The sequence below is a fragment of the Oryctolagus cuniculus genome, chromosome 4, assembly GCF_051225735.1.
Source record: "Oryctolagus cuniculus isolate XC-2025 breed Fujian yellow rabbit chromosome 4, ASM5122573v1, whole genome shotgun sequence".
Classification (NCBI taxonomy): Eukaryota; Metazoa; Chordata; class Mammalia; order Lagomorpha; family Leporidae; genus Oryctolagus; species Oryctolagus cuniculus.
The window spans coordinates 30,141,448-30,164,328 of NC_142870.1; the positions used below are offsets into that span (position 1 = coordinate 30,141,448).

The 22,881-nt window shown below is 39.0% G+C and overlaps 1 pseudogene; it reads right to left on the reverse strand.

Moving 5' to 3' along the window:
* Nucleotides 1–2,105: 2,105 nt before the first annotated feature.
* LOC100348843 (small ribosomal subunit protein bS18m pseudogene) lies at nucleotides 2,106–2,536 on the reverse strand (annotated as a pseudogene).
* Nucleotides 2,537–22,881: the final 20,345 nt, after the last annotated feature.

Below are 22,881 nucleotides of genomic sequence, written 5' to 3' on the forward strand. Positions count from 1 at the left end.
ATCAGAATTTCAAGGACTTTTATTGATAGATGTGATGGTTAGTTGTCTGGATCATGGGATACTCAGATATATCTGATCAAACACTATTCTGGTGTTTCTGTGTTTCTGTTAGCATTTAAACTGGTGGGCTTTGAGTAAATTTAAGTGGATTTCATCCAATCAGTTGAAAGTCCAAAAAGGACAGAAAGACTGGCCTCCTTTGAGTAAGAGAGAATTTTATAGCAGATGGCCTTCAGATTTGAATTACAGCATTGGCTTTCTGGGTCTTTAGCCTGCCAGCCCACCCTATGTATTTTGGACTTGTTGGCTTCCAAAATTACCTAAGCTACTTTAATAAATTAATTTCTCTCTCTCTCTCTCTCTCTCTCTCTTTCTCTCTCTCACTTACTCTCTATATGAAAACACACAGAGAGAGAGATGCTACTTGACTTACAATGTGATTATGTACTGATAAATCCATCATAAATTGAAGATACTGCTAATTCAAAAATGCATTCGATATACCTAACCTATTGAACATCATAGTTTAGCAACACAGTATGCTGTGGGAGTGTCAGTTGCTTACCCTCAAGATTTCATAGTTTGAGATTTGTAGCACCCTACTACTGCCCAGCATTGCAACACAGGAGATCCCAGGAAAAGATCGAAATTGAAAATATAAAGTATGGTTTCTAATGAATGCATATTGCTTTTGTACCCTCATAAAGTGGGTATATACATATGGAATATATGTAGAATTGTTCAATGCATATATATGTACATTAATTGCAAGAGATTTAAAGAATGCCAATGAATCAATGAGAAACATAACAACTTAAATAAGATGCTTGAGCACTTATTTACTCAATGTATTTAAATGATGATATGAAAAGATGGTCTCGGGACCAGTGCTGTGGCTCAGAGGGTTAACGCCCTGGCCTGAAGCCCATGCATCCCATACAAGTGCTGGTTCTAGTCCTGGCTGCTCCACTTCCAATCCAGCTCTCTGCTGTGGCCTGGGAAAGCAGTAGAAGATGGCCCAAGTTCTTGGACCCCTGCACCCTTGTGGGAGACCCTAAGGAAGCTCCTGGCTCCTGGCTTCGGATTGGTGCAGTTCCGGCCATTGCAGCCAAATGGGGAGTGAGCCAGTGGATGGAAGACCTCTCTATCTCTGTCCTTCTCTCTCTCTCTCTCTCTCTCTCTCTCTCTCTCTGCCTCTGCTCTCTCTGTGTAACTCTGACTTTCAAGTAAATAAATAAATCTTTAAGAAAAAACACAAAAAGGTGGTCAGAATCATTAGTCATCAGCTAAATATAACGCCACATATTACATCCTAAACACGACTAAACTTTGAAAAGGCAGAAAATATCAAGTATTAGCAAGGTTATGACTCAAAGAAAGTTATCAAAAGCAATATGAAGTGCTGGCGCCGCGGCTCACTAGGCTAATCCTCCGCCTTGCAGCGCCGGCACACCAGGTTCTAGTCCCAGTCGGGGCGCCGGATTCTGTCCCGGTTGCCCCTCTTCCAGGCCAGCTCTCTGCTGTGGCCAGGGAGTGCAGTGGAGGATGGCCCAAGTGTTTGGGCCCTGCACCCCATGGGAGACCAGGATAAGTACCTGGCTCCTGCCATTGGATCAGTGCAGTGCGCTGGCCGCAGCACACCGGCCACGGCGGCAACTGGAGGGTGAACCAATGGCAAAGGAAGACCTTTCTCTCTGTCTCTCTCTCTCACTGTTCACTCTGCCTGTCCAAAAAAAAAAAGTAATATGAAGTAACATTTTGGAACCTGTTAATCACTTAGGTGGAAACATTACAGTATCTACAGAATCTAATGATACACATATCTAATTCTACTCTGAGTTATATACAATAGAAATGGCAGTGAGGGACAGACATTTGGCACAGCGGTTAAGATACTGCTTCAGATGTCTGCATCCTGTTAGAAGGTCTAGGTTTGAGCCACCTCTGCTTCTGATTCCAACTTAGTACTATTGCATACTCTGGGAACCAGAAGATGATATCACAGGTATTTGGGTCTCTCCCACCCTTGTGAGAGATATAGATAAGTTCTAGGCTCTTGGCTTTTTTATTATAAAAGAAGTTTATTGGTGGTAACCTTACATAGTTTACTCCTGATACTTTATGTTACATACTTTAGGGTCTTAAGATAGGCAGGATCCTTGTATGTAACCGGCATAAACCCCATTAATTGAGCTCTCTTAATTGCTTTTGTGATTTCTTTCTGTTTCTTCCCACAAAGACCTGTTATGTGCCTTCCATAAATGCATCCAGTAAATGGAGAAACAAACTGGGACAAAAGCTGTACATTCTTGTAATCTACACGTTTCCCACACATGATACATTTCTTAAGAGGCTCCTTATAAGGATTTTCCATTGGAACAGGCAGGTCCTCATTGCTGGTTAATTGTTTATATTGAGAACAACCTCTTCTCCACAGCACGGCATGAGTTCCGGGTTCTGTGAGGCAGACGGCAGCCGTTACCACACGTGTTGTCTTCCTAACCAGACCACTGTAGACCGCAACCATAGCTGCCATAGCTCCCCCTAGGCTCTTGGCTTTAACCTGTACAAATACCCAACTTTTAAGGGTATTTGAAGAGTGAATCATTGAATGGAAGATCTCTGTCTCTCTGATAAAATGAATATAAACAATAAAAATTTAAAAAGTAATTGCTTTTAGCAACAAAAAGCATATATGGAAAACTTTCTTGGTGACTTCATTCATTATAGCCTCAAACAGGAAACAACCCAATTATTCATAAGAAGGAGAATAAATCAATACTTTATGATATACTTGCATACAGGAATTATAGCAGCAGTGAAAAAAACAGCAAATATATAGTTAACATTGATAATGTTGAAGGAAAAAAACTGCTGGATAAAAGTTATAGGTCAGTAGCACAGCTGGAAGGGAATTTCAGAATTCTATTTTTTTTGTTTTTGTAGTAAGGAGCAAATAGATAATTTGCAGTTTTTATGAATCAATAAAAAGAGATGAGATATAAGAGTACAGTTTAACCACCAGAAAAAATTTAAAATGACTAATAGGTTTATCTTTTTATATTTATTTTTAACAATATGCATGTTGTTTCATAATAACATTTTAAAATTATAAAACATATTTTGGCCAGCGCCGCGGCTCAATAGGCTAATCCTCCACCTTACGGTGCCAGCACACCAGGTTCTAGTCCCAGTCGGGGCGCCGGATTCTGTCCCGGTTGCCCCTCTTCCAGGCCAGCTCTCTGCTGTGGTCAGGGAGTACAGTGGAGGATGGCCCAAGTGCTTGGGCCCTGCACCCGCATAGGAGACCAGGAGAAGCACCTGGCTCCTGCCTTCGGATCAGCGTGGTGAGCCTGCTGCAGCACGCTGGCTGCAGCGGCCATTAGAGGGTGAACCAATGGCAAAGGAAGACCTTTCTCTCTGTCTCTCTCTCTCACTGTCCACTCTGCCTGTCAAAAAAAAAAATTATAAAACATATTTTATCTCAGAGGCTACTGAAAGTGAATTGAAAGCTAAAGTACCCCCATTTTGCTATTGCTGATCTTTCACAATAGGAAAGCCATTAGAAATCCTGAAGGCAAAACCTGTTCAAGTCAAGAATTCAGATGTGCTTTGCCTGTAAGTCTTCTCACCTACCAGCCTCAGTAAAGACCATTCCCTGGAATCTTACACAAACAAGCATATGCATTAGTCAGTGTGCAAGACTGAGTGGGGAGGACTTGGCATAAGGACAAAAAAGAGTCTCCAAACTTCTTTGGAAAGTGTTTTGCCACTTATCCTAAAGCTATAACTCTGCCAACTGGAGTCAGTGGGCTATTATAAATTTATATATGCATTTAATCTGCCTGGAGAATTTTTTTACTTATATGGTACATCAACATTTCAAAACAACCTTTTGAGATACAGAATCTTCCAAGAAGAAGGTTCTTTACATGTGAGAGGCAGCTTTCTTTCTGAGGGACAGCAATGACTAGTTTGTTTGAGTACAAAACTGACAGTTGGGAATGTCTGAAATATAATTCTGGCTTTTCTACTTCCTTAGGTTGGCCATACAGAATAAAAATGAACCTGCTATGGAAGTAGAATTTTGGGGGAAGTACATACACATATTTAAGAAAAGCTAGAAATGCTGCTATAATAAAAGTTGGGGAAATCCCTTGACCACTATTCCAGTTCTATTCACTGATTAGATCCTAATAAAAACCATTAATAAAATTAACACAGAGGCTTCACAAAGCTTTGTGAAGTGATGAATAAGGCAAAAAGGATTCTTCAGAATAAGTTTATAATTCTATGAAATTATTTTTCCTTCATAATCTGAACAGAAAAAAAAGTTTAAAGTATTGCAAGTGAGCGAATTTTTAATTATTGAAAAGAATGAACGAAATAATATGGTCTCAAAGCCAAGCTTTCTTAGAAAACCTACCTTGTTGCACTCTGGAGGAGGAATCTTTGTCTGTGATAGGTCCCCTGTGAATACTGCCCTTTATCAATATATAGGACTTACCATTAGGGCTCTAAGACCATTCTAACATGTCACAATTTGCTGTTTGAAGCAATATACAAATAGCACAGGCAGTTCTTTCAGGGAAGTATTTGCAGTATTTCTTAAATTTGACTTTCTGAAAAGGTACAAAATTCACCAGAGTTTGAAAAAATTGTTTTCAACATATAAGCTCTCAAAGAGATTACAACAAGTGGATAAGGGTGTGAGTATTATTCTAATAGTAAGGAGAACTTCACTCTCAAATGGGCCTTCAAAATCCTGGCTTAGTAATTGGCATCAAATCGATGAATAGGTTAATTAGATTATTTGTTGGAGATTCAAGCTTCTCCGAAATACAAGCCTGTTTCTTACGGGGTCATTAACAAATTCAGTCTCTGTGCCAATCTTTGAAGAAGGTGAAAGCTGCAGTTAGATATCTCAGAGGAGTAACTTCAAAATTTTTATGTCTAAACTGAACTTATATTTTATTTAAATCTGGTCCCAATCTTAGCAGCTGGAACTGCCCTCTACCCAACTACTCCCCTACATCACATTTCCCACCCTATCCTGCCTGAACCTACATTCTCTTCTTTAGCAAAGAGAGAAAAATTATCCCTTGTCATGATAATTATATGGAACATTAATGCTGAACACTTGATTTTTAAAATCATTATGACCAACTCTTTTAATAAAGTGTGTTTATGCCTATGTGCGTGAATGTTCATGAATGTGTGTATGTATCTATATCTGTACACTTAAGCATATAACAATATACATAAACATATAATACATTTTGTGGAAGAAAAGCAACAACACTAATAGCCTTAGAAAATTTCAAAAGTTCTCTGCATGAGAAGACTTTCAAGGAAAATTCTAACTTCAGAAGGAGGGTGCAATGCTTTACAGGGTTTAATAGGACAGGCAGGTGAAGTTCAATTAGTTATAGAGAGCAGCTGGTCACATATGGTTCTCAGAAGAGGCAAGGGGGTTTATTGGAAATATAAACAAAATATCACTTGTAGTTCATAGCACTGTATTAGACTTTGTACACAAAACAGGCTGATTAAAGAGATGGTTAGAGATTAAAATAAAAGAATGGTCCTTGAGGAGAAAGAGTTAAGACTTAAGGATGTGTGCAAGATGGGATAGGCAAGAATAAGGGTCAAAGACAAGAGAAAGCCACCACAGGACAGTCCCTCAGCTCCTGAGATCTCACAGTTTTCAACACAAAGAATAATAAAATGAAGACATTCTGACTACCTTCTATTCTGCAGTACATTTAGTAAGGTAGGAGTTTCCACCTCTTTCTTAAATCTTAAACACTTCATTTAAAATCTTCATTTTAGTGTTTGAATTTTATTTTTTACTGGAATATAAAAATGATATTTTGTATTATAATAAATTTGTGAAGTACCATTTGATGTTTGATATCTTATGCAATATCCAAGTCAGTGCAAACATATATAATATATGTCCTGAAAAATTTATCATTTCTTTATGTTGAAAACACTCAAAACTAAGTTATAGTTGGGTGAGAACAAGTTCTGATATTCTATTGCTTCATTTTCATGTGTTCTGTTTCTAACGCAGTTTGGTTTGAAATGTCCTTTGATTGGACCCCTTTACATACATATATTTAAAAGGTTTAAATATGTTGCTTTTACATCACAGAATTATGTTTGGGAAACATTTCCAAAGTCTCATTTTAAATAGAGATGCCAAGAGTAGCAATTAAAGAAGTAAATTCAGGGGCTGGCACTGTGGCGTAGTGGGTAAAGCTGCTGCTTACAGTGCCAGTATCTCATATAGGAGCTGCTTCAAGCCCCAGCTGCTCCACTGCCAATCCAGCTCTCTGCTGTGACCTGGGAAAGCAGTAGAAGATGGCTCAAGTCCTTGGGCCCTTGCCCCCACATGGAGATCCGGAAGAAGCTCCTGGCTTCTGGCTTCTGATTGGCCCAGCTCCAGCCATTGTGGCCATTTGGGGAGTGAAATGGTGGATAGAAGATCTCTTTCTCTCTCTCGCTCTCTTTCTCTTTCTCTCTCTCTCTCTCTGCCTCTGCCTCTCTATAACTCTGACTTTCAAATGAGTAGATAGATCTTTCCAAGAAAGGATACTAACCCATATATTTCTTTAAATGTTTCAATGTTAGCTAATGAAGTTTTCATATATATGATTGTATCTAATTTTTTTAAGATTTATTTATTTATTTTAAAAGCAGAGAGAGAAAGACGGAGAGAGAGAGAGAGAGAAATCTTCCATCCACTGGTTCACTCCTCAGATGGCCTCAATGACTGGAACTGCACCATTCCAAAGTCATGAACCAGGAGCATCCTCCAGGTCTCTCATGCGGGTGCAGGGGCCCAAGGACTTGGGTCATCTCTATTGCTTTCCCAGGCCAAAGCAGAAATCTGGATTGGAAGTGGAAAGCAGGGGCTTGAACCAGCATACATATGGGATGCCGGCACTGCAGGTAAGGACTTTATCCACAATGCCACAGCTCCAGCTTTATCTATTGTGCCACAGAGCCAGCCCCACCTTTAATTCTAAATCCAAAGTTAAAAATAAAGTAAAATGGCTTAAATGGTTTCATGACTAAAAAAAAAAAAAAATTCGAAAGAGCTTAATTGCTCCAATAAGAGGTCTTGAAAAGGTTCATGGAAAATGCACATTACAACAAAAACTATTTACTTGTATTTCAATTTTCTTTGGTATCAAAATAAACTTACCTTTTTAATCCCACATTTGCATGAACTTTTAGAAGTACTCTTGCATGTTTCTGTTGGATTTGAGACCAAGATTCAAGAGATTTGGAATTTGACATTGTAAATTCAGTATACAAACTCAAAAATATACTAAATAGAGGAATAACATACAACATGCTGAGTCAATTTCAGCGAGGAAAGGAGAAACACAAATAAAGCAGGAACCTCTTTGACAACCAATATCAGTACTTGCTGTAGGAAGGAATTTCAACAAACACTATGACCTTGAATGGAATAAGACATTAATGTTTGAATAGTAATAAAAGAGTCATGAGCAAGCTAAGAATGCTGGCACCTTAAATATCTGGTAGAATAAATGGGGAATCATAATGTGTCTGACAGAGGATTTGAGAGATGATAAATAGTAGAAAGAAGATGTTTAATAGACTTACCATAGATTCTAAATGAAATACAATACTATATATAAGCAGAAGTCTGTAATATTAATCATCAATGCAGGAAGAAAAACAACTGAAATGTAGAAGAACTGTGGGCTGCTGTAGGTCCACTCTCCCTTTTACGTTCATTCTTTCTTGTCAACCCTCCTGCGAACTCTTCTAGTTACTTACTTTTCCCAACCTAAAGTTTTATGCTTGTGCCTTAAGGCACAGCCTTTTGGGGGAATACCAGTAGGCTTTGAAGATTCCCCTGTCCCTGTTTCACCTCCTAATGCTCCAGTAGGCATGAATTTTCCAATAACCAATATTGAACTTTTTGAAAGCTGAGTAACATGAAAGCGAGGGTGCTAGAGCCCTGAGAATATGGTGGGGTAAGACTCTTAGCTCTGGTAAGAGCACCACAAAAATGATACCTGATTCTCATACATGATATCAGGGACACACAACAATGTTTTTTCTTTATTGGTGATATTAACTTTGATGAAGGTGGTGCAGAGGAGGCAAAATTTCATTTCTATCCTCATAGGGCCCTTTGGTCAGGCCAGAGAACAAAACCAGCATAAATGGATTAGCAGGAGAAAAGTATATAGGGTGATTTAAAATATTTTATGTGACACAAGAGCCCCCCCTAAGATCCAAAGAAGTGACAAAACTGAAACCCTTTTATATTAGGCTGAACAAAGAGAAATACTTCTGTTAAAGTAACTCAACTGTGTGGAGAAGGGAAAGGAAGATAAGACTTATTTTTAACAAAGTCTGCACAGAATTCTCTTGGTGTCAACTCCCAATTCTTGATGATAAGGATGTTACTTTTCTCCTGGTATAGGGAGGACACCTTCCATATGGGGATTTTATCTCCTGTTTTCAGGAAGAAAACGAGGGAGGGTCAGAGCATGCTTGCTTCATCTGTTTGTTCTGTTTAAGTGCCTTTAACTCAAAATAATCCTTATGCCAAAGTACTGTATTTCAGGTGGCTTATTTTAACCCTCTTCAGTGATCTCTGCCAAGTTTCTCAATGGTAAAACTGTTACTTTTTCCTTAGAAATTAAACAATTGGTGGGGATATTTTTAAGGCTCTGAAATGACCTGTTCTTCATCAAATTTTCAAGAACTATTTTAGAATCCATTGATTATTAATGAAATCAAGATATGTATAATGTTAATCATTTATAACTCACTGAACAAAATGAGAACCCCTGAGTTCATACTGAATGAGAGAAAGAAAAGAGAGGAAGAAAGAAAAAAAGAGGAATGAATGAAAGAAGGAATGAAGGAAGGAAGGAAGCAAGGAAGGAAGGAAGGAAAAAAGAAAATGGCTATATTTTTTATTAGTGAGGTCCTACCAGACACTGGATTCATTCAAATTGTCATATTAAAAGTTAACAGAAAAACAACATAAAAATTGTGAACAAGAATAAGGGTACAAGCAAGAGTTGATGAAACACCCAAGTATTATTCATATTAAGGAGAACTAGTCACTTCTAGGACCAAAATTATCCAAGGAGAACACAGTTATGGTGGGCTCCTGGAGTAAGTAAGGTGCATGGAGGGAGATGCTCTGAAAAAAGCTTTGCCTGTCTGGGATGCCACCACACCTACAGCTGTGACATCAAAGCAGAGAAGAAAGACAGAGGAAGTGCAGATTATTCTCTCCCCTCCCCTCCTCTCCTGCTGGTGCTCTGTGGCCAGACCTCACAAAGTTCAGCCTGCAGCAGTGCTGAGCACCTGCTGTTCACAGCAACCAAAAAAGCCAAAAAGCGGAGGAAAATGGAAGAAGAGAAGATGCGAATGCTCACAGTGTTCTTCCCAACCACCTGGGAACACGGGGTAATCGCTTCTTCAACAAGGTTGTAGTTGCTGGGTTTTCTAATGCTGAATGCCTCAAAAATGCACTTTGAATTCAGTTCAAAAGATTCTGCCACACACAAGTGCTATCATATTTACTTTATTACAGAGAGTGTGTACCTCTCTCCTGCTCCTGAAAAATCCAATTTGTTACTCCCCCGGGAGAAAGTGTGTCAGGTGCATATGCGGATAAGGCAGTTAGAAACAAGTCTCCATTCAGCTCACACAATCTAACCCTGTTAGAGACGATTGGTTAGGGTATTTTCTGGGGGACTGAAGTTGATTATGAGAGAACAAAGAAGCAAAAGTCATACTACATAATAAAAATGGAAATTAGTTGAAATTCTCAATTCCATTTCCTGAGCCAATGAACATAAAGTTCATGTTTTGCACATCTGTTTGCTGAGATGGATCTATAGTTATGTTAGGGAAAACTAAAATAAATCTCAAATAGGTTTCTAGGGTTACCCTCAAAACTGAAAAGCGTATACTTCAGTGTCTCTGTGGTCAGATTTAGAGGCACACTACTGAAGGCTTTTGTTTAGGTTGTGATTTCCTCACTTTTATTAGAATTAGAAAATCACAATGTTTTCCCATTATGTTTTCCCTTTCAAGCTTGGCTAGCAAACTGAACTGATCTGGTGCCAATATTACATCCATGAGATATTTAGGGCCAAATGTCTGAGTTTTAGAAAATTTAATTATAAAGCAAAGGAGATTTCATAAAAAGCCTGCTACCAATAGAAATGTTTTCATTAAATATGTTTTCATACGATTATGAGCCAAAGCAGCTTTCTTTTTTTGGTTTCCTTTTCTTTTGCTTTTCCTGAGTCATTTTTCTGCTGTGTTTACAGCCTGGGACTGCAGCACTGTGCTAGCACAGGGAGACTGGGAAGCAGACGTGACCAGACACAAAGGTGATAAAGGCTCCTCTCATTTCCATGTTCAACCAGAGCGGAATGCAAATACCAAGCAGTGCATGACAAAAGGTAAATTAGATCTTCCAAATCCTTTTTTTAATCATCTGAGATGGTATTGGCAGCTCAGGTAAACCTTTTCTATGAATATAGGATTTTTAGCTCAGCAAAATCCAGTTAAAAGCTAGATAAAAGGTAATATAACTTTGTCCTTTCACTATAAATGACATTTCTTCTTTTTCCAAACTGCATTTTACACACACACACACAGACACTTATATACACTGATTTTTTTTTCTAAGAGCTTCTGTTTGTTATATCATTTAGTTACACAGTCTCTTGCATATTTACTGTGATAAGACTGACCTGGAAGCCAGAAGTTCAAAGACCACCAAGATAGCAAATGTGTGCTCTAGGTGATCTGGGTTTCCTGAAGGAGACACACCCACAGACAAATAATGATCTGGCAAATTATGGCCCACTGCATTAATACAAGTACAAATGCAGTGCATGTTGGAACACTAGAAACAAAGTAAGTGGTTCTGCCTTTTGGAATTAAACAGTAATTCCAAAAAACCCCACATGCATCAGAACTAAATTTTGAGACAAAATGGAAGGAATTTATCTAATGTCATAAGGGAGAGGGATACATACCAGAGAAGAAATAAAATGTTGAAATACAGAAGCAGTCCTATGATGATCAAGTCCATTTAACTTTGTACCAATTTTGTTAATTTTGAACATTATATGTTGACTGAAGAATACTGTACACTCTATTGAGTTTAGGTCAATGGAATAGGGTTCTAATAGACAGAGAGAGAGAGAGAGACACACACATGTGTTTAAATTTTAACCTTGCCTTGGGCCACTGGTTGCTAAGAGCTTTACTGCTCTCACATCTGAAATCATGAAAATAATACTTCGTCAGAGAATGCATTTTGAGTTGATTCAGTGGCACAGTTTATAGGAATGCAGGATACCTATGACCCCTTGTAAGCTGACTTTCAATGAAGTTGTAGGTTGGTCAATGTGACTAGTACAAACCTCAGAATCAGATAACCGTGGATGAGGTCTGTCTCACACTTAGGAGCCAAGTGAATCTGAACAAGTTAACTCACTGCTTTGAATGTCAATATTCCCACCTGTGCAATGACCACCATGGGATGAGTAGCCCTATCAGGAACACTGCAGACTCTGAAGGTAAGGTTTCCATTACACAGGTTAGCCCACAACAGCTGTCAATTAAAGAATAATGGGCCGGCGCCGCGGCTCACTGGGCTAATCCTCCACCTTGCGGCGCAGGCACACTGGGTTCTAGTCCCGGTCGGGGTGCCGGATTCTGTCCCAGTTGCCCCTCTTCCAGGCCAGCTCTCTGCTGTGGCCAGGGAGTGCAGTGGAGGATGGCCCAAGTGCTTGGGCCCTGCACCCCATGGGAGACCAGGAAAAGCACCTGGCTCCTGCCATTGGATCAGCGTGGTGCGCTGGCCGCAGTGCGCCAGCCACGACGGCCATTGGAGGGTGAACCAACAGCAAAAGGAAGACCTTTCTCTCTGTCTCTCTCTCTCACTGTCCACTCTGCCTGTCAAAAAAAAAAAAAAAAATCCAGAAAAAAAAATAATGGGAACATGATAAACAGAAAAAAGTTTATTTATTTTACATCATGTGACAGGAAATTAGAGTCATCTCATATTTATGTAAGAAATGATCCAGTCTGCTTCATGCAGCCTTTATATAAAAGTGCTTTGCAGTCTCCAACACTTCTGAGGTGGCACTAGGATCTGCACTCTGTAAGCCACAGTTTGTGGGAATGATGGCAGGGAGCAGAGTGTTAAGTGCTGGGTGGAGGGTAGAGATAAAGGGAAAAGAGGTAGACAGGAAGCAAATTCTTGCTTTTTGCCATTCTACAACCATATGACCCTATGCTCACCTTCAACGGAACAGGTTTCTGACATGAGAACACAATAGTCTTAATATAATAGATCCTAAAACATTTATCTTAGACAGATTAAAATCAGGGTGAGGAGCTTCTCTTTTCTCCAGGAGCAGATTCCTTTGTCTCCTGCAACCACACTCAAGCTGAACACATCAACAGCGGCAGAGGGAGATTTGTGATCTGAATCTCCGACTTGAAGTTGTTTACTGTTGAGTAAATTCAAGCATCATTGCATTTCCTTCTCTTTTTAATATGTTACTGGCAGTCTGATGGCTTAAAGCAGCTCTGTCCAAATGGAATCTTTTTTGCTTTGTTCCCTCTTCCCTCTGCCTCCGACACATGACCACCTGGCATATGCTGTGTGTTCTCTGTGCGGAGACTGCCAGCCTGCAAACAAAGCCCGGGTGGACACGCATGGGCAGAGCAGCCGTGAGGGCTGTGAATGCAGTCAAACCACTGGTCATTTGGTCAAACCTTCAGATCAAATGGTTTCACAACAGATTCTGTCAAGTACAGGCACAGAAGAGAAGGGTAGTGATTCAAAAGTGTCGTTTCAACACTCCACATTGCTGAAAGACATTTTCCTAACAACTTTGATATTTTAAAAATTCAAATTAGATAATTAGTGGTCTAATGCTATCCAATTACTTTAGAATTTGCAATGGAAAGAGAAGGGGAAAACCGAAATTGTTGATTTAAAAGTCACTTTAGAAATTACAAGGATTTTTAGAAAGCCTTGTAATAGCTATTCTAGGCATAACAGGCGATATTCAAGATTAGAATATTGCAAGAGGTAATTTCTGTATGTATTAAAATTATAATAAAATCATTGAGAAAGAAAAGGGAATAAACCTGCAAACAGTAGTTGCTAATAGGATTTTTTAAAGTGGTAGTCACACATATTTCTGCATTCCTTTTTTCTCGGGGGTGATACTTTATACTGCACAGCTTGCTTTTCACAAAGAAAAAATATAATAAAGTGGGCATAAAAGAGTAAGTATCTTATTTCCCTTGGTTTTCTGAATTTATGTTTCGTGACTTGTGTGATTAATATAGTACTTTTTGGAACTTTTGATGCACAAATTTTGCTAAGAAAAATTTGCTGGCAAATATGCTATGTCTCAGTAATTTTAGCATAAATCAGTACACTACTGTTACAATAAGACAGTGGTCCCTCAGGCTGGCGCCTTTCTCCCGCATGTGCAGTAAGATTAAACAGCAAAGATCACTGATCTAGAAAAACACACTGAAGTTCCATAGTCTCAGGTCTTCCAAAGTCTCAGTGTATGGATTTAACTGGGGAACATCCTCATGAAATAAACTGCAGCCATAGTCTTATTAACTACCCAGCTGTGATTCGATCAATTCAATGTTTATTGATTATCTAAAATAAGCCCTACCCTCTATTGTTGTAGTTTCAAATAGAGAGTGATGAGCACTATCCTCAGTAAACTTACCTGACTGAATTGCAATTTTCAAAAGTTCAAGTTGACAGAACCATTATTCTATAGTGTGGTTCTAGCGTACTACATAATTTCTTGGCATTAAATTGGCTAAGATACCAATACCAATGTCTGTGTCTACAGCTATCACACTATCATCTATTTAATCTTTAATATATCCTTTTTTACCAGAGATGAGCAAATTTATCTGGACTTCCTAGCCATATTCCCAAGCTAATTTTATATTTAATTTAGTTTTGTTCCTTTTCCTAACAAAATATGTGTGTGAAGATAATAATACTACAATATATATGTATTTTATTTTCTAGAGATTTAACATGAATTGTTGCTATTTAAATGAATATTCACAACCTCCAGCAATCTTTTCTCAAAGCCAACTTTTCTGCACCATTCTTTTTCTTGTACTCATTCTTCATTCAGACCACTTCCAGATACATAGCAACTAAAAAAAAAAAAAATCTTTCTGTTACTGAGCATGCAATTACCCAGGCTAAACTCTTTCTCCTTTCCTTTTGACAGCTTGTAAATTCTACATGTTCTGTGTTTGTCTCTAGTACAGTTTACACCATGAGGTCTTTGCTGATTTACTCAGCTTCATGCAATCTTACCTCAGCCACAACTACTAGAGTTATAGTATTTTCCACACGCGGTCATATGTTGTTTATGATTATATTTTTATTTGTTACGAAAATTTAATGTATCCAGTATTTCATTAAAAATGGTGATAAGAAAAGAGGTAGAAAACTTATTGTCTCTGTCTTTAAGAAATTCACAAGTTAGTAGTGAGATAGACATAACAAATATAATATCATTTTGAAAAGAACTGAAAGGTAGAACAACAGATCCTATTATGTGGCTAAGTGGATATATTAATAAATGGGGTATTATGAAATATTTCACAGAGAAAAATTGCTTAAATGAAGGATAAACAAGAGTTCATATAAAACCACACAGTTATAGAGTGGGGTGGCAGAGGGCCTTCCAGAGATAGGAACATATGAAAAGGCAAGTGTTTAAACAATTATTTGAGATCAACTAACTGGATCAGAATGGCAGGAGCTCAGGATGTTGAAAGAAGTAATGAGAACTAAGAGGGAGAAGCTGTTGGAACAAGATGGCAAAGTCTTTGTTGAAGAAGCCGTGAGATGAGTGCATCTGAGGAGGAAAATGACATGAGTTTATACCCTTAAACTTGGCTAGCAGGGAAAAAGAACTAGAAGCAGAATAAAAAATTACTAAAACACGAGATGCATAGATTTGGTACCAGTGAAGTTTGGCTCCAAACTGGGTGATGATTTTCACTACTCTTATGGACATTTGCATAGCTGTATTATCTCCACTCAAGGACTGTTGAGACTTTCAGAAGACAGAATCTGTAGCTTTTTCTTCTATATATTTACACTGCATATAATATAGAATCGCACTTAGCAGTCAAGTGGGAAATGAGTAGAATTGGAGGAAGGGTACATAAGTCTCAAGGCTCTTCCCTCCTGGCTATTTAGGTGACATCAGACCCCAAACAGACTTTCTCCAACCTCAGCTACAAAGGTTTAAGGGTCTATTCTTTTGTGCCCTAGGGGTTTTTTCTTGAAGAATTTAGTAGCTGGTATGAAGATATTCAATACAATTTATGCTTTTCTGACAATGTGGAATCCCCAGAAGTCTTCTGCTAGGTTTCGTGTTCAATAAAATAAAAAACAACTTGTTTCTGATCAGTGATGATTTTGCTAAACCAGCTTATTAATTTCTGGGTACAAGATTCCAGAAAGTACTGAGAAGTTCTAAGTAATAAAAAATGTGAAGGTAACGATGTCTCGAATGTTATATCACCTCTGGAGACATCAGAGTGTGTTTAAACCTAAGTGTAAATTCAGAATATCTTGGAAATATACACAAAAAAGATTTCCCATGTACATATAATTAGAGCAACTCAGCCAGGTCAGTTTTCCATTGAAATGAGAATATTAGAGCATTCTAGAGGTGGAAAATAATGATTAGAAATGCATCCAGCACAGCATTTTTTTTTCGTTTTGAGTACATCTTGGATCAATGTCATGATTAATTTACAAATCTATATTTATTAAACCTGGTTTGAAATTTATTGTATCTATTTCTGGTCTCCTTTGGAAAAATAACATTTTATTTGTATATGAATCCTATCAAATAAGGATTTACTTATTTATTTGAAACACAGAATGACAGAGGTAGACGAAGAAACAGAAAGAGAGAGAGACCTTCCATCTGCTAGTTCAATACCCAACTGGTGGCTAGGAAAGACCAAAGCCAGGAACCAAGGACTTCATCGTGGTCTCCATTGTGGATGGCTGGAGCCCAGAACTTGGACCAACATCCACAGCCTTCCCACGTACATTAATAGGGAGCTAGATCAGAAGCAGAGCAACCAGTACTCAAACTGGAACTCCAATATGGAATGCTGGTGTCTCAAAGAGCAGGCTATCTTTTTTTTTTTTTTTTTTTTGACAGGCAGAGTGGACAGTGAGAGAGAGAGACAGAGAGAAAGGTCTTCCTTTTTGCCGTTGGTTCACCCTCCAATGGCTGCCGTGGCTGGCACGCTGCACTTGGTGCACCACGCTGATCTGATGGCAAGAGCCAGGTGCTTCTCCTGGTCTCCCATGGGGTGCAGGGCCCAAGCACTTGGGCCATCCTCCACTGAACTCCAGGGCCATAGCAGAGAGCTGGCCTGGAAGAGGGGCAACTGGGACAGAATCCGGCACCCCGACCGGGACTAGAACCCGGTGTGCTGGCGCCGCAAGGCAGAGGATTAGCCTATTGAGCCACGGAGCCGGCTAGAGCAGACTATCTTGTACCACTATGCAGGCTCCAAATTCTATCCAATTTTAATAGCACAGTAAATAACACTTTAATTTCAATTGTTTCTCAGGAATAAAAGCAATAATTTTGAATTGATGAGAGTTCAGTTTCCAAAGAACTATTCTAAATCATGATATTTTAATGCATTATTTCCTGCAAAACTCTCTGTCTAAATAAAGATATGTTCTCATTGGATTTAATGTGAAATACTGACAGCAAGAAAAAGAAAAGAAAGAAAATTGAACAAGCTGAGGCCCTTTTTTAGTCTTAGTGGAAATTTTGTATAAACTTGAGAAGACAACAAATAATTTGTTAAAACATTATTGCAGTATTGCACATTTTGGAATTCCATGTAATTATAATATAATAGTCTATTTAGATACATTTTTATGTCATTGATATGTTAAATGGAGACACAAATAAGTTCTGTAATGGACTAGTAATCAAAGAACAAGAGTGAAGAAACTTGAAATGGGCTGGCACTGTGGCGCAGTGAGCATAGCTAAGCCTGCAGCGATGGCATCCCTTATGGGCACCAGTTAGAGTCTAGGCTGCTCCACTTCTGATCCAACTTCCTAGTGATGCGCCTAGGAAAGCAGTATAAGATGGCCCAAGTGCTTGGGCCCCTGCACCCACACAGGAGACCAGAAGGAAGCTCCTGGCTCCTGACTGCAGTCTGGCACAACCCCAGCCATTGCAGCCATTTGGGGACTGAAGACCTCTCTGTCTCTTCCTCTCTGTCTCTATAACTCTGCCTTACAAATAAATGAAAAAAACCTTAAAAGAAATTCAAAACAGATGACATTCATGGTAATTGAGAATAATTAATACAGAATTCCTTCAAGCTGGGGTGCCCTTACTTCTGTTGACTCGCAGTATAAAGCAGTTCTTTCAGGCCTACCGAGAAGTGAGATGTAGTTTTATTGCCTTCACTGAATCTTATTTTTATTAATATAAACAAACATGGCTAAAATGATGTTCAATTCTGCCACTCAGGTGTTAAGGCATTACACAGTCTCATAAGAGATAATGACTTAGAAAAATCATAAAATGCATGTTTTAACGTATGGAGAACAACTTGTACCCATATAGGAATGGGACAGTTTATTTAGGAAATGCTAATTCTGGCAAAATTTAAAAGTTTTATCACTTCCTAGACAAGAAAACTACAGTTTCAGGAAAGTCCCTAGGGCACACAAGTTTAGATTAATGAGAGAAGAAATGCAGTAAGACACTCTGCCACAATGGCACATCAGCCAGCCAGGGACCATGTCTCCAGATGATGTATGGAGATTGTACTGAACGCTGCAGTCTTGTTTGCAAGCAGTTTCATCCAATCTGCATTTTGAGACAAAGGTTATTCACAAAAGTCATAGTCATCTCATCTCTCCCTGGCTATTGAGGGAAATACCTGGTATCAAATTCTCCTTTGTTTGGAGAGCAAAAGCATAATGTATTTTGTGACTGTGGAAATATTTTCATTGCATAAACAGCAGTGTGAATCTAAAGTCTCCTTGGTGGTTTTGCAATGCCCAAAAGCTGCAGCGGGCAAGGTCAGTCAGAATGTTTGAATTGTCTGCTGTGAAGAGGTCATGTAACTGGGTTTTCCACTGTGTCAGCAAGACTCCAGCAACCTCTCACCCCATGACCAAAGAAACCCCACTTACAGCTTAAAGAAGATGGTAAAAAGGATGGAAGCCCGGGCCTCACATCTCAGGGCAATCTTTACAAGAATAGTTAGCCACCCCACTGCTTGCTTCTTCCTGTGCATAAATAGCACAGAATGAGGGCTGCTTTTCTATACCTAGAGTACTTATCTTTGGATTTATAACTGGTGCACGTTGACACATACCAGCTTCCTGCACATACCACTTGTCTGAAAGGGAACCAAAAGTGGTCTTGGGACACAAGCATTTAGAACAGCCACTCATATTCCTCTGTTCTCATATGCCACAGTCCTCATCTTTGACACTGATAAACTCTAGCTTTGGATTTTTGGACAGCCCCATTTTATATCAGTTAACATTAGGTCCTCTGACTTGAGACACTGATTCTCTTCTGGAGGGTCTCCTGATCATGTACATAGAAGAAAGAGTTCACCTTCTTTGCTTACTTTTCCTCATTTGCTCACTCACTTCAAGGCAAGAGAGTTTAGAAGTCATTTCAGTTTTGCACCTGATATGACGTCTCATTGCTTTCCTCAATGAACATAGAACCGCACTGAGCACATATTTGCACAGAACTCTAGCATGTGTGTGGAAGTTATTTTGAAGAGGTAAATGGGATCTTACTCTGAGGAGGTAATCCCAGAAAATGTAAACAATAGCACACAAAATTCAGGCACACAGCTATAAGATCATTATAAGACATGCTACATCATGAAATTCTAAATGATATAGAGAAGGAAGAAGGAATATCATACCCCCAGTTAATTGAGCTTAACTTTATGATGAGCAAAAGATTTCTTGAGGTTTCCTCAAGACAACATCATAATCTATTAACAAATAAAAGGTCATTGTTTTAAATATTTTATTAAATATGTATATTAATATATGTTAATAGTTTGATTATTTCTATGTTGGATAAAAATATAGTTTAGTATTAGCTTTTTAGGGCAACTTCTTGTCACCATTTTGCTTTGAATCCTTTTGAGAATATGCTGCTTTGTAGATTTTCCAATATTTATTCTTTACATGATTTGAATTATAAACTTGTAGAGCTGGGGAAACAAATTTTCATTATTTGTACATTGCAGGAAAGCAGAGGACAGAAGTGCTGATAAAAAGGTTGAATAATGGCTGGACTCCAAAACTATTTTCCTAGGCCACAGTTTGGTGAACACTATATTAAATCATAGACTCACAGAATATTAAAGGAGGAAGAAATTTGAACATCTTCTAATCCTGCCCCATCATTTTTACAGCTCAGGAAACTAAGCTGAGGCGATAAGTGGCTCATTCACAGTCAAAAGCAAGTTAGTAACTGAAACTGAACCAAAACCCAAATATTCTGCCTCATGGTACACTTTGTTTCCCCAGATCATGTTAGTTCTTTTAATAGTGTATTTTAGGGGCTGATGCTGTGGCACAGTGGGTGAAGCCGCTGCCTGCGGTGCCGCATCCCGTTTGCACGCCAGTTTGAGACCCAGCTGCTCCTCTTCCAATCCAGCTCTCTGCTATAGCCTGGGAAAGCAGTAAAAGATGTCCCAAGTCCTTGGGCCCCTGCACCTGCCTGGGAGACCTGGAAGAAGCTCCTGGCTCCTGGCTTCTGGCCATTGCAGCCATTTGAGGAGTGAACCAGCAAAGGGAATACTTCCCTCTCTCTGGCCCTGCCCCTGCCTCTCTGTAACTCTTCCTTTCAAATTATGTTTGTCATATCTAGATAACTCAGGTAATGAATTCATCCCCAACCCCTCTATTTTAATCACAACTGTGAAGATACTTTTGCTACACATTTGACCCTTCAAATACTTACAGGTCTTGGTAATTAGGATGTAGCTTTATTTAGCTTAACATAATATGTTCTACAGTGGTCCCTTTAAATTGAAATAGTTTAAATGTAGCCAATGATATTGATTATAGGCAGAATGGAAGGTTGGGCAAAATGGTTCCAGGCTGAGTGTCAGAAGCATATTTTGGTGGCTTTTAGCTAAATGTGATAAAGTACCACAAGAAAGACATGAACTTGGTGGATATTTGGAACAGCAGTTAAGATTCTGTTTAGGACAACTGCACTCCGTTTCAGATTGTCATGGTTGGATTCCCAGCTCCTGCTAATCCATACCATATGAGGCAGCCGCTGAAGTACTCAGGTCCCTGTCTCTCATGTGAAGATGTGGATTGAGTTGTAGGCTCCACAGCATGGCCCAGTTCTAGCAGCTGTGGGCATTTGGTCTGTGGACCAGAAGATGGTTGTGCGCTCGCTGTCTCTCTCTCTCTGCCTTTCAAAAGAAGGAGAGGAGCTCAGCTTGTTTGGATGCTAAGATGCAAGAAGCCTTTTGTGTTTTCATCTGACCTCCTGACCCTGTCATATGACCAAAGAATCATGCATTGTTAATAATACCCTGTCCCCCAAAATGTTTATAGCCATAGAAGGAAGATTTGGTGTCACAAAGTGCTTCCCAAATTCCAGCTGCCCCAGTAATATTATGGCTTTTTAAAATATTTATTTATTTATTTTCAAGTCATAGTTACACAGAGAGAGGATAGGCATCGAGAGAGAGAGAGAGAGGTCTTCCATCTGATGGTTCACTCCCCAGTTGGCCACAACGGCCAGAGCTGTGCTGATCTGACGCCAGGAGCCAGGAACTTCTTCCGGGTCTCCCACGCAGGTGCAGGGGCCTAAAGACTTGGGCCATCTTCTACTGCTTTCCCAGGCCATAGCAGAGAGCTGAATTGGAAATGGAGCAGCCGTCTCGAACCAGCACCCATATGGGATGCCAGCGCTTCAGGCCAGGGCGTTAACCCGCTGTGCCACAGCGCCGGCCCCATATTATAGGCTTTTAAGAGAATTAAAGGTTTTGGTTTTAGTGCCTGGGTTTTGTTTGTTTGTTTGTTGTATTATTTTGACAGTAGGTAAAAAAAAATATACATTTGCATTTTATATGTTGTCTGTAAATAAGATTTTTCACCCCCAAATATTTCAGATGAACCTATCAAGAAATGATTTTTCTCCCAGTCGCTTTCTTCCTTTTCTTTTCTATTTTTTTTCCTATTTATTTATTGTCAGGGAATATACATTTTGTTTCTCTGCCTTAACCTCAACCATTACACTTATTTTGCATTTAAATATATTTAAGGCTTTCTGCCTGTTATTTTGTCATATTTTCACTAATATTTCCTTCATTAATTGAAATCTTTCTTCTAGTGTTTGTCCTAGAGAGGTCTCCTGAGAATAAAAATCCAGCTTTTTACATGGATCAAGCAATTATCTGTAACTTCATACTTGAGGATGTATGTCTACTTGCCTCATGCATTCAATCATTACATATCTTTTAGATATTGCTATATTGCGTCACTGATGTTTGGTATTGCAAATTTCTATCGAAAAATTTCAGAACTGCTTGATTTGTTCTTCCTTTACAAGTATCTTAATATCTGTGCCTGTCTATTTTACTTTAAGGCCCAGTATCATTGATTGACAACTATTTCTCCTGTTCTGAGTCAGTTTTCTATGGCACAGATTACTCCTTTTTGTTATGAAGAGTCAATTCATTACAAATTTTTTGAGGCGAAGTACATTTCACATGAAGTTTATCCCTTTGATGTTTTAAGTGCACAGTTCAGTGGTATTAAGTCCACCCACATTGTTGTGCAATTATGAACAGCATCTATTTTTCGTCTTCCTCAGATGAAACTCCTCACCCATTAAAATAGTAACTCTCAACCCCTGGCAACCACCATCCAACTTTTTGCTTTCTGTTTCTATAAATTCAGCTCCTTTAGATTTATCACATAAGCAGAATCAGGTATTATTGGTTCTTTTGTGATATTTCATGATATTTTGAAGTTTTATTCATTCATTTAAAGGGTGTTGACGAGAGTGAGAGCGAGAGCGAGAATGAGAGCAAGAGAGAGAGAGAGAGAGAGATCTTTCATCTTCTTGTTCACTTACCAAATGCCCACAACAACCAAGCCTGGACAAGGTCAAAGAAAGAAACCACAAATCCCATCTAGTATCCCATGTGGGTGGTAGAAATTCAAGTACTTGGGCCATCATCTGCTATGTTTTATGTGCATCAGCAAGAAACTAGATCAGAAGTGAAGTTGGAATTTTATTCTAAACCCTGCAATATGGGATATAGAGGTGTCCCAAGCAGTGGCTTCACCAGCTATGTCAAAATGCCTGACCCCCTTCATGGAATTTGATAAATTATGCTTTTAAACATATTTTTAAATTTTGTTTGCTTTCTCATACCAGGGGATTCCAATTCAATCCCATCAAGGTGGCATGTACCAATGCCATCTCACTAGTCCCAGTGATCAATTTCTGTTCACAATTGATCACAATGATAGGACTAAGAACCAAAGGGATCACATATACAAGAATAGCGTCTGCAAATACTAGCTGATAGAATAAAAAAGGGAGAGAATGATCCAACATGGGAAGTGAGATACACAGCAGACCCATAGAATGGCAGATGTCCTAAACAGCACTCTGGCCTCAGAATCAGCCCTTAAGGCATGCGGATCCGGCTGAAATGCCCATGAGAGTATTTCAAGCATGGAAAGCCAAGACACTCTGG